Below are 14,047 nucleotides of genomic sequence, written 5' to 3'. Positions count from 1 at the left end.
CCTCAGTCAAACGCATCACAACATTGTCATGGCAACAATGGCGAGTCCCACCAGGTGCGCCGAGAACCGCGTTTTGTGGAAAAGCGGCCACGGGATTTTTGGGGAGTTGCACTTGAGTATACACATTGTTTATTATTATTATTATTAATATTATTATTGGGCCAAATGTGTGAGCAAAGTTGTCAGCAAAGGGCAGATTTGGAGCTGTATGCTGACCAATCATCATATGGTGTGACGTGCCAAAAGCGATTTTTCCTACTTGGAATAAGGCCACTGTTAGGATGGGTACTTACTAAAAAAGTAATTGAGTTAATTGATTGATTCTGGTACTCAATTTTAAACAACTCAAAATAGTGAGGAAAACGCAAATCGCTCTTCTTCTTCCATTGTTGGCTGCTCGGTAAGAAGACGTGAGTTCACCACATGATCAAAACGTGACTTAGGTAGTGTTCACGTCAGTAGGTTGATATCCCAGAATGCCTCAGGTCAAAAGTTCCCCTTTCTTACATGGGTTACATAATGGATGGAGAGTTTTTAAAAATCCTTTATCTGAATTTTATTCTGCCAAACATCAGAATTGGCCATCAGCCTAAAAAAAAAATCTGGATTGCTCGGACCCAAGATATTAAAAATTGATACGCAATGTTCAGGTCAGATTGAAGTTCCGGCAACTCTTTAGGAATGCAGCTATGCCACCACCCACCCCCCACCCGCCCTCTCTCCTGCATCCCTCTGTCCTCTCCCTTTCTCCAAAGCAGCTCAGCTTCCCAGCGGGTGGGTGCTGAAGGCCTCCACTAATTAGGGTCACTAATTGGAGGTCAGATGGGGCAGAGACCCCTCCACACCTGCATGGTCATGTGACATTCAAGGAGGTGCGCAAGGGTCAAGGCTTTGGATTAGTTGGATCGAGAAGGCGGAGAAAAAAAAACGTTATTGGGAGGCTTGTTGGACAAGTACTTTATATATATATATATATATATATATATATATATATATATATGTATATGTATATATATATATATATATATATATATATATATATATATATATATATATATATATATATATATATATATATATGTATATATATATGTATATATATATGTATATAGTTATATATATTAATGTTGTTCCGATACCGAGACTGGCATCGGCAGAGGCGCCGATACTGCTTTAAAACAGTGGTTGCGGTATCGGTGACTACTCACAAGTAACATGCCGATACCATTAATTCCAACGCTAATATAGGATTTTGGATGCAGCATCTTGTCTTGCTGGTGGACGACATTCACTGATATGTGACATGCTCACTGCATGCCGATCTAAGATTTCCTATTGGCCCTTGAATGCTCTGAACCAATGGCAGGACAGCTTTTTCATGTTGAGGAAAAGAAACCTTAGGTATTGGTATGGTGTCGGGGTATCGGAATCGGTACAGGGGGCCAGAAAATGGTATCGGAACAACACTATATATATATATATATATATATATATATATATATATATAGTTATAGAGAAGCCTGCAAAAGGCAAACGAGCACAGAGAAGTGCAAGACTACTCGCAAGCGATTTCAGGCGGCCAGGTCAAAGGGTAATTGCCAGGTGACATCGGTAGGTGTGGTCAGTTCAGCATTGGCTTTGAACCGGACTCACCCCTCGCGGTGATTTCGGTTTGTTTTGACAGCATTCACACAAGAGTTGGCTGGAAAAAAAAAAAAAAAAAAAAAAGACTCCCGGCTGCATTCCTGTGACCTAAAGCGCCTTCCAGCTTGAAGAAACGAGGCTCGGTGAATAGAAAGCATTTCCATTCAAATATTTACTAATGCGGCTTTCATCATGTCATTGAACAGTTGGCCTTTGTAGGGTTTGTGGAGTCGCGCCGCCGCGGCAACCTTGCATTTTCCTGCTTGATGAAAATATTTGAAAAGACACACTTTCAGGCCAATGTGCACACAGCAGAATCGTGTTTGTCAAGGCCCGGCGAGGGTCGACACAAACAGGTATTTAGAGCGAAAATTGTAGCCTGACCCACGGCTGCCGCTTTTTGTGGCACTTTCCAATTTGTTGAGCTTTCAAAGCGCCGAATGAATGTTCAGTGTGCGCGCAATATTGCACATTGTGTTTTTGCCCTTCTGCACAATGTAACTGGTCCTCGTCTCCTGCTTTTCTGGACTCAGAGCTGCCAATTTAGCCGATTCAAGGTTGGTCGGCCTCTTTTTTTTTTTCTTTTTTTTTTTTTGCGTGGAAGCTCATCACACATATGCTGTGATATTATACAGGAAGTAAAAGTAAAAGTCTGGACTTGTGGCTTTCGCAATGTCACAATGATTTTTTATTTTATTTTTTTAATACTAGAATGTAATGTAGCGCACAGGCAAACATTTTAAGTCTGAAATTTATAGCGTCGCATTGACAGTTCTGTCTGAACATAAGCATTCACAGTGAAGGGAAAAAAAAGCTACTTTAACTATTGTATCCAAAATCAATAATGTCCTTGTGCGGGTTAACGTTTGTGTTGTCCTCCACTGGAATGTGTCAATGATGACACTCGTCGGTCATGAATGAAATTTGAAGCAGATATTCATCCCACTGATTGTTTTTGTCTGTCACACTTTAACAGCAACCTTTTATTCATTTTTAAATGTCTGGCTATGTTTCCATGGCAACCGCCGAAATAGGCAAATATGGCCAAAACATCTTCATTTTCGTGACCGCTTCTTTTCATTTATTAGGTATGGCAACAGACGTATGTGGTCACCCACATGAAATAAAAAAAAATAAAAAAAAAGAAGAAGAAGAAAAAACGAGCTGCTGGCTGTTTAAAAATGTTCCAGAAAAACCAATATTTGCACATAATTGACGCCCAATGAAATCCATTGGGGGGGATTAGAATGTATTTTTAACTATATAAATAAAGATGACTTGACTTGACAAACCCCTGAAAAATTCTTGGAGAAACGCTGATAATCCACAGGGCTTGACTGTACTTTCAACACTGCATCATTGCAGTTAGTATCGGCCTAACATAAATCTGATAGCTTGATGCTAACACGCTATAAAACAAGTTTTTCATATTGCTGATTTTTATAAGCTGCAATTGGCTGGCAACCAGTTCAGGGTGTACCCCGCCTACTGCCCGAAGCCAGCTGGAACAGGCTCCAGCGCCCCCGCGACCGTTGTGAGGAAGAAGCGGTTAAGAAAATGGATGCATGGATGATTTTTATAAGTGGCAAGTGTGTTTGGAAGGTTTCACTCGCTAAAAAAAGTAAACTGGTGACAAATGTTCGGCCAATGCCTAACATAAATATGCTAGCTTAATGCTAACACACAATGGGAAACGCTATAGACGGGCCAACACACTATAATGCATGTTTTTCATATTGCTAATTTTTACAAGTGGAAGGTATCATTCGCCAAAAAAAAGCAAACGTGGGCAACAAATGACAACTACCAGAAAAAAAGAACGTTGCACTTCTATTCTTTCCATTTCTCCTTCATTCGGGGTCACAGTATGTTGCCCTCATTAGTAGCTGGGGGTGTTGAGGTGGGGTGGAGGGTCACTCCGTCACCTCAAAAAATTCACAACGACCACACACAAAACAAACGGGATGCTAACCTCTAACCTCAGCATCTTCACGCTCTTCTTTGCCATCAAAAAGGGGAAAAAAAAAGGCCCGTAACTAGCAATCACTTCCTGGTCCTGCCCTTGGCTCGCACACAGAGGGCGCTAGAGAGGGTCGGGCAGAAGTGGGGCTGGTAGTTCGGGGAGGGGGCGTGAGGAGGAGGCCTCTCTGTTTTTCAACCGATGTGTGAACAAAAACTGGGCCGAGCTGGCCCGGGGTGGTTACTGCGCTTGTATCTATAACCAACAAATCACACACATTGACGGCCACACTCCCCACCGCCGGCACCCCCGCTGCCCCCTTTTCCCGTGAGCTGGCAAGCCTCAAATGAAGGAAGCGTCCATCTGGGTGTGATCAGCAATTACGGAGGGAAGCTGTCAGCACGTATTAAGGCCTGCAGGGAAGGAGGGCGTGTTTGGGCGGCTTTTATGATTAGGGGGGGCAAAGAGATGTGGTGAAACAAGGCCTCTTCTTTCTTGGCTTGGCCAAAACTAGTCCAAGCTACGTGACCCTGTGTGGAAAAGTACTTGCCCTCTCAACGTAGGAACTGGTTGGTCCAACCTGAGCATCAGCACGTTTTCGATTCCTGCTAACGACTCTTTCACATCTCTGTGGATACATTTTTGTTTGTCGCACCCTTCCTTCCATAATCAGTAACACTGGAGGGTTTTCAAGCACTTTTTTAAGACTGACTTTGATTAAGTGTAGGAATAATTGTAGATAATAAGTTATACATTTGCTGCAATGAAGAACTGCTTCTGCTTGCAATGAAGAATGCTTTGCTCTGTTCCCACTCACATTCACATAGCCTGGCTATTTGAAGATGACTCAAAAAGCTGAAGAACCACAACATCTAACGCAGCAGAATGGTTCGAGCCAGTCTGCTGAGGTTGTCTGTTATCTGTTAAGAAATGATTGCAAACTTGACCACGCGTACTCAGCAATCTTCCACTCACATGCACAACAGATAGACAAACAAGTACACTGTGTTCCAACTATGCCTTGCATTTGCATTTTTAGGGTTGGAACAACCATGTAACTAGGGGCGTGGAAAAGCAAATAAATAGAGCGGGTGAGGAGAGGAATCTTCAGAGAGTGCAGGAGTGAATTGTATCAGTCAGTTCCTCTCCTCTCTCTTCGCGAGCCCTGAACTGAGTGTCTTCTCTCCTTTTTGTGTCGTGTTTAATAGATGTCAAACAGGTAACCCTGACACTAAGCCACTCCAAAGTCGTGATTCTGTTTTCTGAAGACATGCAGAAGATTCCTTCCCAGTGTGCTGGAGATCTCAAATGCGCTTCAGTTTGAAATCACAAGCTGATGGCTGAACGTTCTACTTCAGGATTTTCTGCTTCCATCAATCACAGCAAGTCGTCCAGGTCGTGGAGTAACAAAGCAACCCCAGACCATCATCACTACCACCGCCATGTTTGACTGGTGGTATGATTTTCATTTTCTGAACTGACTTGTTACGTTTATCCCAGATGTAATGAGACATTCAACTTCCAAAAAGAAAATAAGTTTGACACCCCTGATGTAAGCGATATCAATATGCTGGAAACCCGGCACAGCTCGTGGCTGGCCCCCTTTTGTCGCTGCTCACTGGCACAGGCAGTGATTCCCTGTAACACTTGTGCTGCCACCGGCGTTCTCAGGGCACAAAAGAGCCATCATTAACTTTTTGCTCCGTCGGAATGCTGAAACACCGCAGCAAACAGCCCTCCCCCACCCCACACCCTCGCCTCCCTTTTCTTTCAGCTCGCCCTCATTTGCCAAGCCCAGGTGTGCGGACCCACAACAAGCGGGCGGGTGGACACGGGAGGGGTACTGTGAAGCTGCCGTCGGAGCACACTATTCACTGATTTGTTTCTCAAGGTCTTCATTGGGTTGTTTGTCAACTCAAATCCTGATTGGCCAGCGAGTAAACGAAAGGTCGGCGGCCAAGGCAAAGACGCAGCTCGCGTTTTGCATCGGGACTCTTCATAGGCGTTCGGCATCTGCGGTGCAATCAACCTTAGAGAATACCGCCAAGGCCACTGGTGCGCCACATTAGGCAGGATTAGTTGCAGGTGGGAGATCAAACTTCTCTTCATTGGGCAGAAACGTCTTTACTCCAATTAATGTATATTCTCGGCCAGCACTGATCACTGTTTTAGTGTAAATACAGCACATTGGCTAACTTTTGTTTTGTGCTGTGCCGTGGCGCTATAAAGTTTGCGGCCGACTATCGATAGCTGTCGCTTTTGCGTGTTTCCCCTCGAGCATATTGTGCGTCCGTGTGTCGTCGCTGGAACGGACCTGGGAAGGCTCATGTGCAAGAAACTGTGAATTTTGTGTGATGTGTCACTTTGAATCCGGTCCCAGAGAATGTGTGAATGACTCATTGTGTGCGTGTGTGTGTGAGAGTAATTGGAGTGGGGAAGCAGGAGGGGCACCAGCGAGTTGCTTCAAAACTCTTTTCAGGGGAGGCGCAGCAGGCGCGGGGCCGGCGGGGGGCGGAGGGGGGCAGACCAGGACTAATTGGCACTAATTGAATTGGATGTGCTGATCAGATGGGAGGCTGTGGAAGTAATCGGAGTTGTCACAGTAGATAACGCAGGGCTGTCCCAGAGTGTCCGCCTCATGTGACAGCCTGTAACATAGCCTGTGAGAGGGCAGCGGCCCCCTTTGTCCGCGCAACAAAGGCCAGCCCTGAAAAGTTGCCAACTACAGCGAGCGGGGGGAGGAGGGGCACACAGGCGAGGAAGTCAGCGAAGAGAATGAAAAGTACGCTCCAAAGAAGTGGATACAGGCTGTTTACAAATATAGTCAAGCACTGTTTATCATGCATGGGGGACATGTTTCCAGACTCGCATCAGTTCTCCTTTCTTTATTTGGACGTTTCATTTCCAGATGACCCAGAGTACTTGGAGGTCAGGGAAAGGTGCCTTGGTGCAACCTGGCTCATTTCTCAACTAGTTTACATAAATCTAGCTCTATCCCGTGCAGTGGCGTGAAAAATGTCAGTTGCCAGCAAAACTTCTTTTACAATACATCAGATTCATGTCAACCAGAAATTTTTTCCATCTGCAATCCCCGAACCACTCCCTGAAGCACTTGATAACATTGTTAAACCATTACGTGTCAATCTTAGGTTAGCTTAGCAACTAGCATGGCTTCTACATCATCTGCTAATTACTCTGTCTCATCCCTTGAAAGATGTTCTGTTAATCCACGTTTGTATTGTCCCAAATTCCTGAAGCGGTCATCAGTAAAATGTTTGCCACAAATTGTCAGGGCTGTTAACGCTCCTCACGATGCACATTTTCGTGTACAGCTACTGGGATTGACAACCCCGTCCTATTCTTGTTTAAACATTATCAATGTGCAAACTTTCATAAATTTTATAAAATAGGTACATTATTGTAAAAAAAAAAAGTTATAGCAAAAGAACACTTAAATTTTTGAAAATATCTCCTCCTTTTTGACCTTATGGAAGTGGCCACCCTATTTGTTGCTTGCTAGCTGCTGTGGCCTACTGCACCAAGCTCGACTCAAGCGCCGACTACTTGCGCATTCAACCTCAAAACGTTCAACCAAACCATATAACATCCTCTAGCTTAATGCTAACATATAATGCAAATTGCTATGGCCGTGCTAACGGAAATTAGCCTAGGTGTCACTCGGACTTGCTTGGATACTGTGAGTCAACTCCAGATGTGTACCCGTTCCCAAAGCCCTGATAAGAGGTTGCAGCGAGCCCAGCGAGCAGGCAGAGGGTGTTTCCCAAGCTTGCAGCTGCGCAGAAGTCCAATTAACCAACAATTCTTAGAGTACACATCGGGCTCACACACGCTCATAAACGTACACGCAGTAGCGACGAGGGAGGGGCTGCCGTTGCGGAGTACGAATTTGCGTCGGCCGGGCACCTCGGGGGGAACTGAGACATGCGAGTGTGAAGGACTAAGCCCTGGCGAAACCCACTGCGAGGGTCACCACCTTTACAGAATCAGCGCCTCCGCATGTCACGGCTAATGGCGGGGCCCCAGCAGCTGCACAGGGAGGATGAGGAGGAGGAGGGAGCCAGATGAAGAGTGCAGAAAATGGGCATAGGAAAGTTTGAGATCTGAGTGGTCGAGAATCACTCATTTGCAGTAACTGAATACCTAAAGTAGCAGAAATGGAATAGCTTAATTTAATAACTGTAAATACAATCAGTACAAAACAACACATTGAAAATGAAAACCAAGTCACTGAGGTGTTACTTGGAACGGCAACAAAGCATATTGACAAAGGCTCTGTGCTATCAATCGCAAAGTTAGCTACGTTGGGCCCCGGAAATGGTTTTAAATAGGTTTGAAATAACAGCGCTAACAGGGAGTGCCACCACGTTTGATACGTAAATCTGCCTTGCTCTTGGTCCTTTTGTTCTCCTACTTCGTCAATAAACACTGAGCATCTTATTTTGCACGCATATTTGATTTTAGATCAAATACAATGTGAGTATCTGTTGGAGGAAATACTAAGCTATTGTAGATTCAGACCTTAATAAGAGTAAAACAATTATCTTCATGAAAACCTTTGTGAGCTAAAGTTGGTCAGTCTGAGCCATGAAAGTCCAAGATTGAAAAAGAGTCCCACTTTGGCCCTGCATGTAAATCATTGATGTGTGCATGTGCCTCTTGTGAAGATGTACAATATGAGGATTTTGCTAATTAAGCGAGAGCTTGTCGGTATCGAGAAGTGTGACATCTTCCATTGTTTGGCGACTGCAATTCGCAATGCTGTCGACTTTTTCAGTTCAAATACGGTGAAATGACTTTCCTGTCAATTCTTGGAAAAAATATCCATGGTACTGTGTAGCTGTACTGAAAGTTTAACAATAAATATGCATTATTTATTTAGGTTACCTAAGGCGCCTTTTAAGCTAATCAATAGTTTGATGTCTGTTTTACGAATTGAAGTTTTCAATTATTTTGACATGGCAACACACAGATGAAGAAATCCGATTGGACAGAAAAGGATAACGCCCACAACTCCACATTCATCAAGTGGAGCCAAGAGAAATGATTGGAAATGAAGAGAATAGACTGTTCGCAATCAATGATTACAATTTCATTCATCAAAGATTACAATGTCGCTTTGTAAGATGTCATGCCATGCAAATATATTAAGGCCCTCAATGGTGACATGTTGTGTGTGCTTGTAAGTGGAAGGGTGTGTGTGTGTGTGTGTGTGTGTGTGTGTGCCATCTTTACTCGCAGACAAGCCGACCAACCAGCCAACAAGGACAAAATGCATTTTGGGGGGGGGATTGAAATGAGTTGCTCAGATTGGTTCTCTCTTTGCAGTGCGGAATGGAGGCAACAGGTGGCAAGCGGCAGAGTTAGAGTGACACCTACAGAGCTGAATGAGGTACAGAACCCAGCAATCATAGTGAGAATTGATTTTCTTTTCTTTTTGTACATGTAGACAGTGGACATATTTTTGTTTTACGTATATTTAGATATATTATGCGTATCCTTTATACTAAACCTGCCCTCAAATATCACCGACGAGATTTGGTTATCCAAATGAGAAATGTAAATCAGTAATAGACTGAATAGAGCACATAGCAACAAAACAAGCTCAATGAATGATTTTGTCGAAGTACATGTCAAAAACTGGATGTTACAAATGATCAGGCATGCTGTTATATACATTTTCCTAACCAGTCGAAACTCCATTCATCGAGCCCAGCGGTCGTCAACGTTAAATATTCAGCCATTTGGGCCATCTCCCATAGAAACTCTTCTAACATATCAAGTGAGGATAACACTCTTTTGTAGTTTTTTTTTATACATTGCATAAATGTAAATTGTGTTTAATTGTTCAGAGAATACAATAATTTCTGCATTTAACAAAAATGCCAAACCCAAAAATGCTGTGTTCTGTCATTTTAGATGGATTGTGCAGTTACCTGTCAACTTGGATTAAAAAGGATTAGTTCACTTAACAATGTCAACTATACTAGCTAGGGAACCCTTAGCTCATCTTAGTAGTTTAGAATAGAACGGAACTGATCTTGTGGTTAGCATATCGCACACCATTCAGGCAGTTTCAAGCAAACAAAGTGCAACGTAAAGCCTGTCCGACATTGATATCAGCTCTTTTCCAAATATTTGCTGAAGTAGTGGATAGTGAAAGAATAATGTGGGGCCAAGAGGATTCCCAAGCAGTGTGTGAGTGTGTAAATGGCGGGCGAGTACAGTGGAGTCAACGGGAGGCCAGCCGTGTCTGCGAGGCGGCGCTTGTCAAAAAGCATCTGTCGTCTCTCTCCGCCATCCTCTCCGCCACTTCCTGGGAATACGGAACCCGTCGGCCGCCGTCGAGCTAAACGACACGGTCGACGCCTACCATCTCGCCGACCCCGGTGGCCTCCCGTTGACCCTTGACGAGGTAGCCCTCTTTTCAGCTGTTTAAGGCCCAGTTAATCCAATCACACAGCCATTGCTGAGCTGGAGCAGGTGAGTTTCTTAAGTTTCACGCCTTCAAAGATCTGGATGATCACGTGCTTTAACACCAGACAGCATCATGGTGTCACTTTGTGTTACTAGCCACGTGTGCGCGTCTGTGCCTGGAGACATTGGTGCCTCCCAGAGGGTACCCATAGTTGAATGCAGTCTTGTGAGGGAACACTGTACAAATATTTAGTTACTGCGCTTAACCCTTCGAGTCAGGCAAATGCAGAGATGGCAAGAGTGACGTTTTTGGGCTTGTAGCTATCCATTTCTAGTCAAGTTTATTTCAATAGCCTAAAATCACAAAAGAATATCAAAAAGCTTCATAATCCTACTCAACTCAACTCAACTTTATTTATAAAGCGCTTTAAAAACAGGCATTGCTAACTGAAGCTTGAGCAGAGAATGCCCTAGATTCTAGGGCCTAGAATCTAGAGCATTCTCTGCTCGTTATCAGGCATGTGTCAAGGTGTGCGGGTAGTTGTGGACCCAAGCGCAGGGAAGCAGAGCGAGGCCTTTAATTTAATTTAAACAAAAAGCAAACAAAGTACAACACAAGTTATAAAGTACAAACCAAAGCAGGGAATAAACTAGTTGCAAACTAAAACAGGCAGGATGCAGGATGTGACAAATACAATGACTGAAAGAAAGCAGGGAACCAGTCCAGGCTGTACCCCGCCTACTGCCCAAAGCCAGATGAGATAGGCTCCAGCACCCCCGTGACTCTTGTGAGGAATAAGCGGTCAAGAAAATGAAATGAAATGTTCTAGGCCCTATAGTATCTAGAACAGAATCTAGATTCTAGACCCCTGTACTAGCTTCTAGTACATGGGTGGGCAAACTCGGTCCTCGAGGCCCGAAGTCCTGCAGGTTTTGGAGGTTTCCCTCTTCCAACACAAGCTGATTCCAATCAACAGGCTCATTATCAGGCTGATGCAGAGCTTGCTGCTGCTGCTGATGATGATCATAGTTCAGCTGTGTTGGAGAAGGGAAACATCCAAAACCTGCAGGACTCTTGTCCCCGAGGACCGATTTTGCCCATCTCTGCTCTAGTAGAATCTAGGCTCTATTAGAGGACCAGAATTGGTGAACCCTGTTATAGACTGTAGTAGAATCTAGAACAGAATCTGTTCTAGACGCTAGGAGAATCTAGAATCTACTTGCATCTAAAACAGGGTTCACCAAGTCCGGTCCTCGAGGTCCAGAGTTCTGCAGATTTAAAGTCCTGTAGAGTCTAGATTGATCTAGAGTGTAGAATCTACTAGTGTCTAGAACAGGATTCACCAATTCCTTGAGGTCCGGAGTCCTGCAGGTTATAGAATCTAAAACTTGATGATTGTATAATCTAGTAGAGATCTAGACTCTAGTTTTAATCGAGACTCTAGATTCTACTCGAGTAGTAGTAGTAATCATCTCATCAGCATGCCTCATAACTATCCTGAACTTGAGTTATCAGGTGTGTTGGTAGGCGGAAACATCTAAAACCTGCAGGACTCTGGACCTCGAGGACCAGAGTTGGTGATCCCTGGTCGAGAATCTCTGAAGTCCGTTTTAGCTCTCAACGTCACCAAAAGAGCTGTGTATTGTGATTGAACATGGCTTTTGAGATGGAACATATACTGTAGTAGCACTATGTCAGCAAGGTTATGGGCAAAAGGTAGGCTATGTCGTTCTTACAGTAATAAGGTCCTCAGGGGATCAGGAGCCAACTGACTTTGGGCCAGTCGCCACCCAATCACAGGAAACCAAAACAACAACATTGGCTCTCGTGGGTGTGCGTGCATGCGTGCGTGTTGGAGACGGTAGAGGGGCCGTGGACGTCTCGGCCGACCAGGTGTGATGGCGTGGCACCTCGTGTTTTGTCATACGTTGGCACCTACGGACGGCCCGGTGTGACAGGACGTGCCACCGAACGCCGGTGTCGCCCGCAGCCAAACGCAAGGTGGAGGAGATGCACGCGCGGAATAGAAGAGATGATGCAGTGAGACAGGATGAAGGGCTTTACTGTCTGCTCCCAGTCGCCGCACATTTTCATACAAATCGCAACTGCATAAAAGTGTTGCACGTACACGACATCATCTGGACCTGGGTTACGAATAAAAGTGGTGGATTTTGCAATTGAGTTCACTTGTATGAACCATGAAATACAATTCATCCCACTTAGTATTGTAAAGATCCCCAACGGGATCTGCGGAGCTGTGCATGCCTTGTTGAGCTGAGATCAACGGCTCACCTCTTTGGTGGCGGTTCCCAAGCATGTCAGATCCACCACACCAGCATCTACCGAAACTCAAAAAGAGTTTGCCTCTCCCACTTGCCACTGAATAAGTGGAGGTTGGCGTGGATCTCACTCTGACTCATCTATCCCTCGTTCCTTCATTTAGTCTTTCCTCTGGTCTCTTGATGTCTCCCTAATATGTAGAAATTTAGATGTATCTGGGGTTGGTGAAAGATTCTGGATTTGTAACTGTGGGTGGAGGGTGGTGTCTGGTTGGTATTGTCGATTTCACTTTGATTCATCTTTCTTTCCTTTGATCCTTCCTCTGGTCTCCTGACAACTTCACGGCTGGCAGGACGCAAAGAACGATGATGATGACATGTTGACGCGGGAAGGCTGCCGAATGAATAATATTGAGCTCTCAGAGGAAAAAAAAAGCATTGCGAAGGTCCTGGGCAGATTCGATGGACACGGCCCGGCCAAATCCGCCAAATCGAACATGACGGTCCACTGCTGTTGGTGCGTCCAATCCCAAGCTTCCGCCTGAGACACACACGGGGACAAAAGCGCCACACTCGTCCCGACATGAGAGTGTCACGCGGCCCAGCTGCTGCTCTAATGAAGGAGCTTCCCTTCCCTTCCTCCCTTTGGCGGTAATTAGCGGCCATCAGGAGAGAATGGCCAACCTGTCTTTGCCTGACACCTTTTGCGTGTCAATTGCGGCCTTTGTGCGCGCCGTCTTCCATTTAGCCCCCATGCGCACAATGGGATGCCTTGCAGGGGTCCCTACCTGTGAAAGGGCCCCTCCCCCGTCTCTCCTCCCTTTCAGAGCGTTTCCTCTCAGGTCATTGTGGAAGGGCCCTCCTTCTCTGCACTCAATGGCTCTTGTGTGCGTTGCTATTTGTCTGTTTTGGTGTGTTTGGAAAACAGCGGCCATTCACAGCGGCGTGATGGTGCCACGCCTTCAACAGGGACGCTTTTTGTGTGCCGGGCACGTCTTTGTCTTTTTGTAGGTTTGTATTTGTCGCCCGCGTCAGCTTGGAATCATCTCGGGTGCTAGTGAAGGTGTTTGTTTTAGTGAACTGCTTCCTTTTTTGTTCTCCCATTCTGGGTTATTTCTTCAAAATGTTCTCAAATCAGGAAGTGATTGTGCGGTTAACGGCAACAACGCAGTGGTAGAACGTAACAAAGTGCAGATTCTCATGTAGAAATTTCAGCTCTGTGTACTTTGTGGCGAATGCGTTGTCTTGTACCAGCCTAAAAACCGGCAATTTCTTTGCCTAATTTAAAAAAAACAGTTGCAGTCATTCAGTTTTCATTTGTTAGTTGTTACAAAGATTTTTTTTCCCCTGTTGCGCTAATTCAGTCAAAATAGGAGTTGCATGTAATTGAGAGTAAATTATTATTATTATTTTCTACATCAAGTACATTTCACAGTCTGTACTTTTTTTTACTTTTGCTTCAGTACTGAGTACTTTTGTTTTTTTACACAAGTACTTTAGATGTGAGTAATTCGGCTACCTGCTGTCTTCAATCTTGACTAAAATAGAACAATTAGTTGCAAATAGGGCTGCACGATTTTGAAAATAATTTCATTTTCCACCAAATGGTGATTTCATATGCAATTATTTTTCAAGCTTCTGTTCCCATGTATTTTTATTAACAAACACAAGCAATAAATTACTCTGTATTACAATCAACAATATCAGACTTATTATATGAATGCAGTT

This window comes from Festucalex cinctus, chromosome 16, assembly GCF_051991245.1.
Source record: "Festucalex cinctus isolate MCC-2025b chromosome 16, RoL_Fcin_1.0, whole genome shotgun sequence".
In the NCBI taxonomy this organism is placed as follows: Eukaryota; Metazoa; Chordata; class Actinopteri; order Syngnathiformes; family Syngnathidae; genus Festucalex; species Festucalex cinctus.
Note: the sequence above shows the minus strand (reverse complement) of the source record.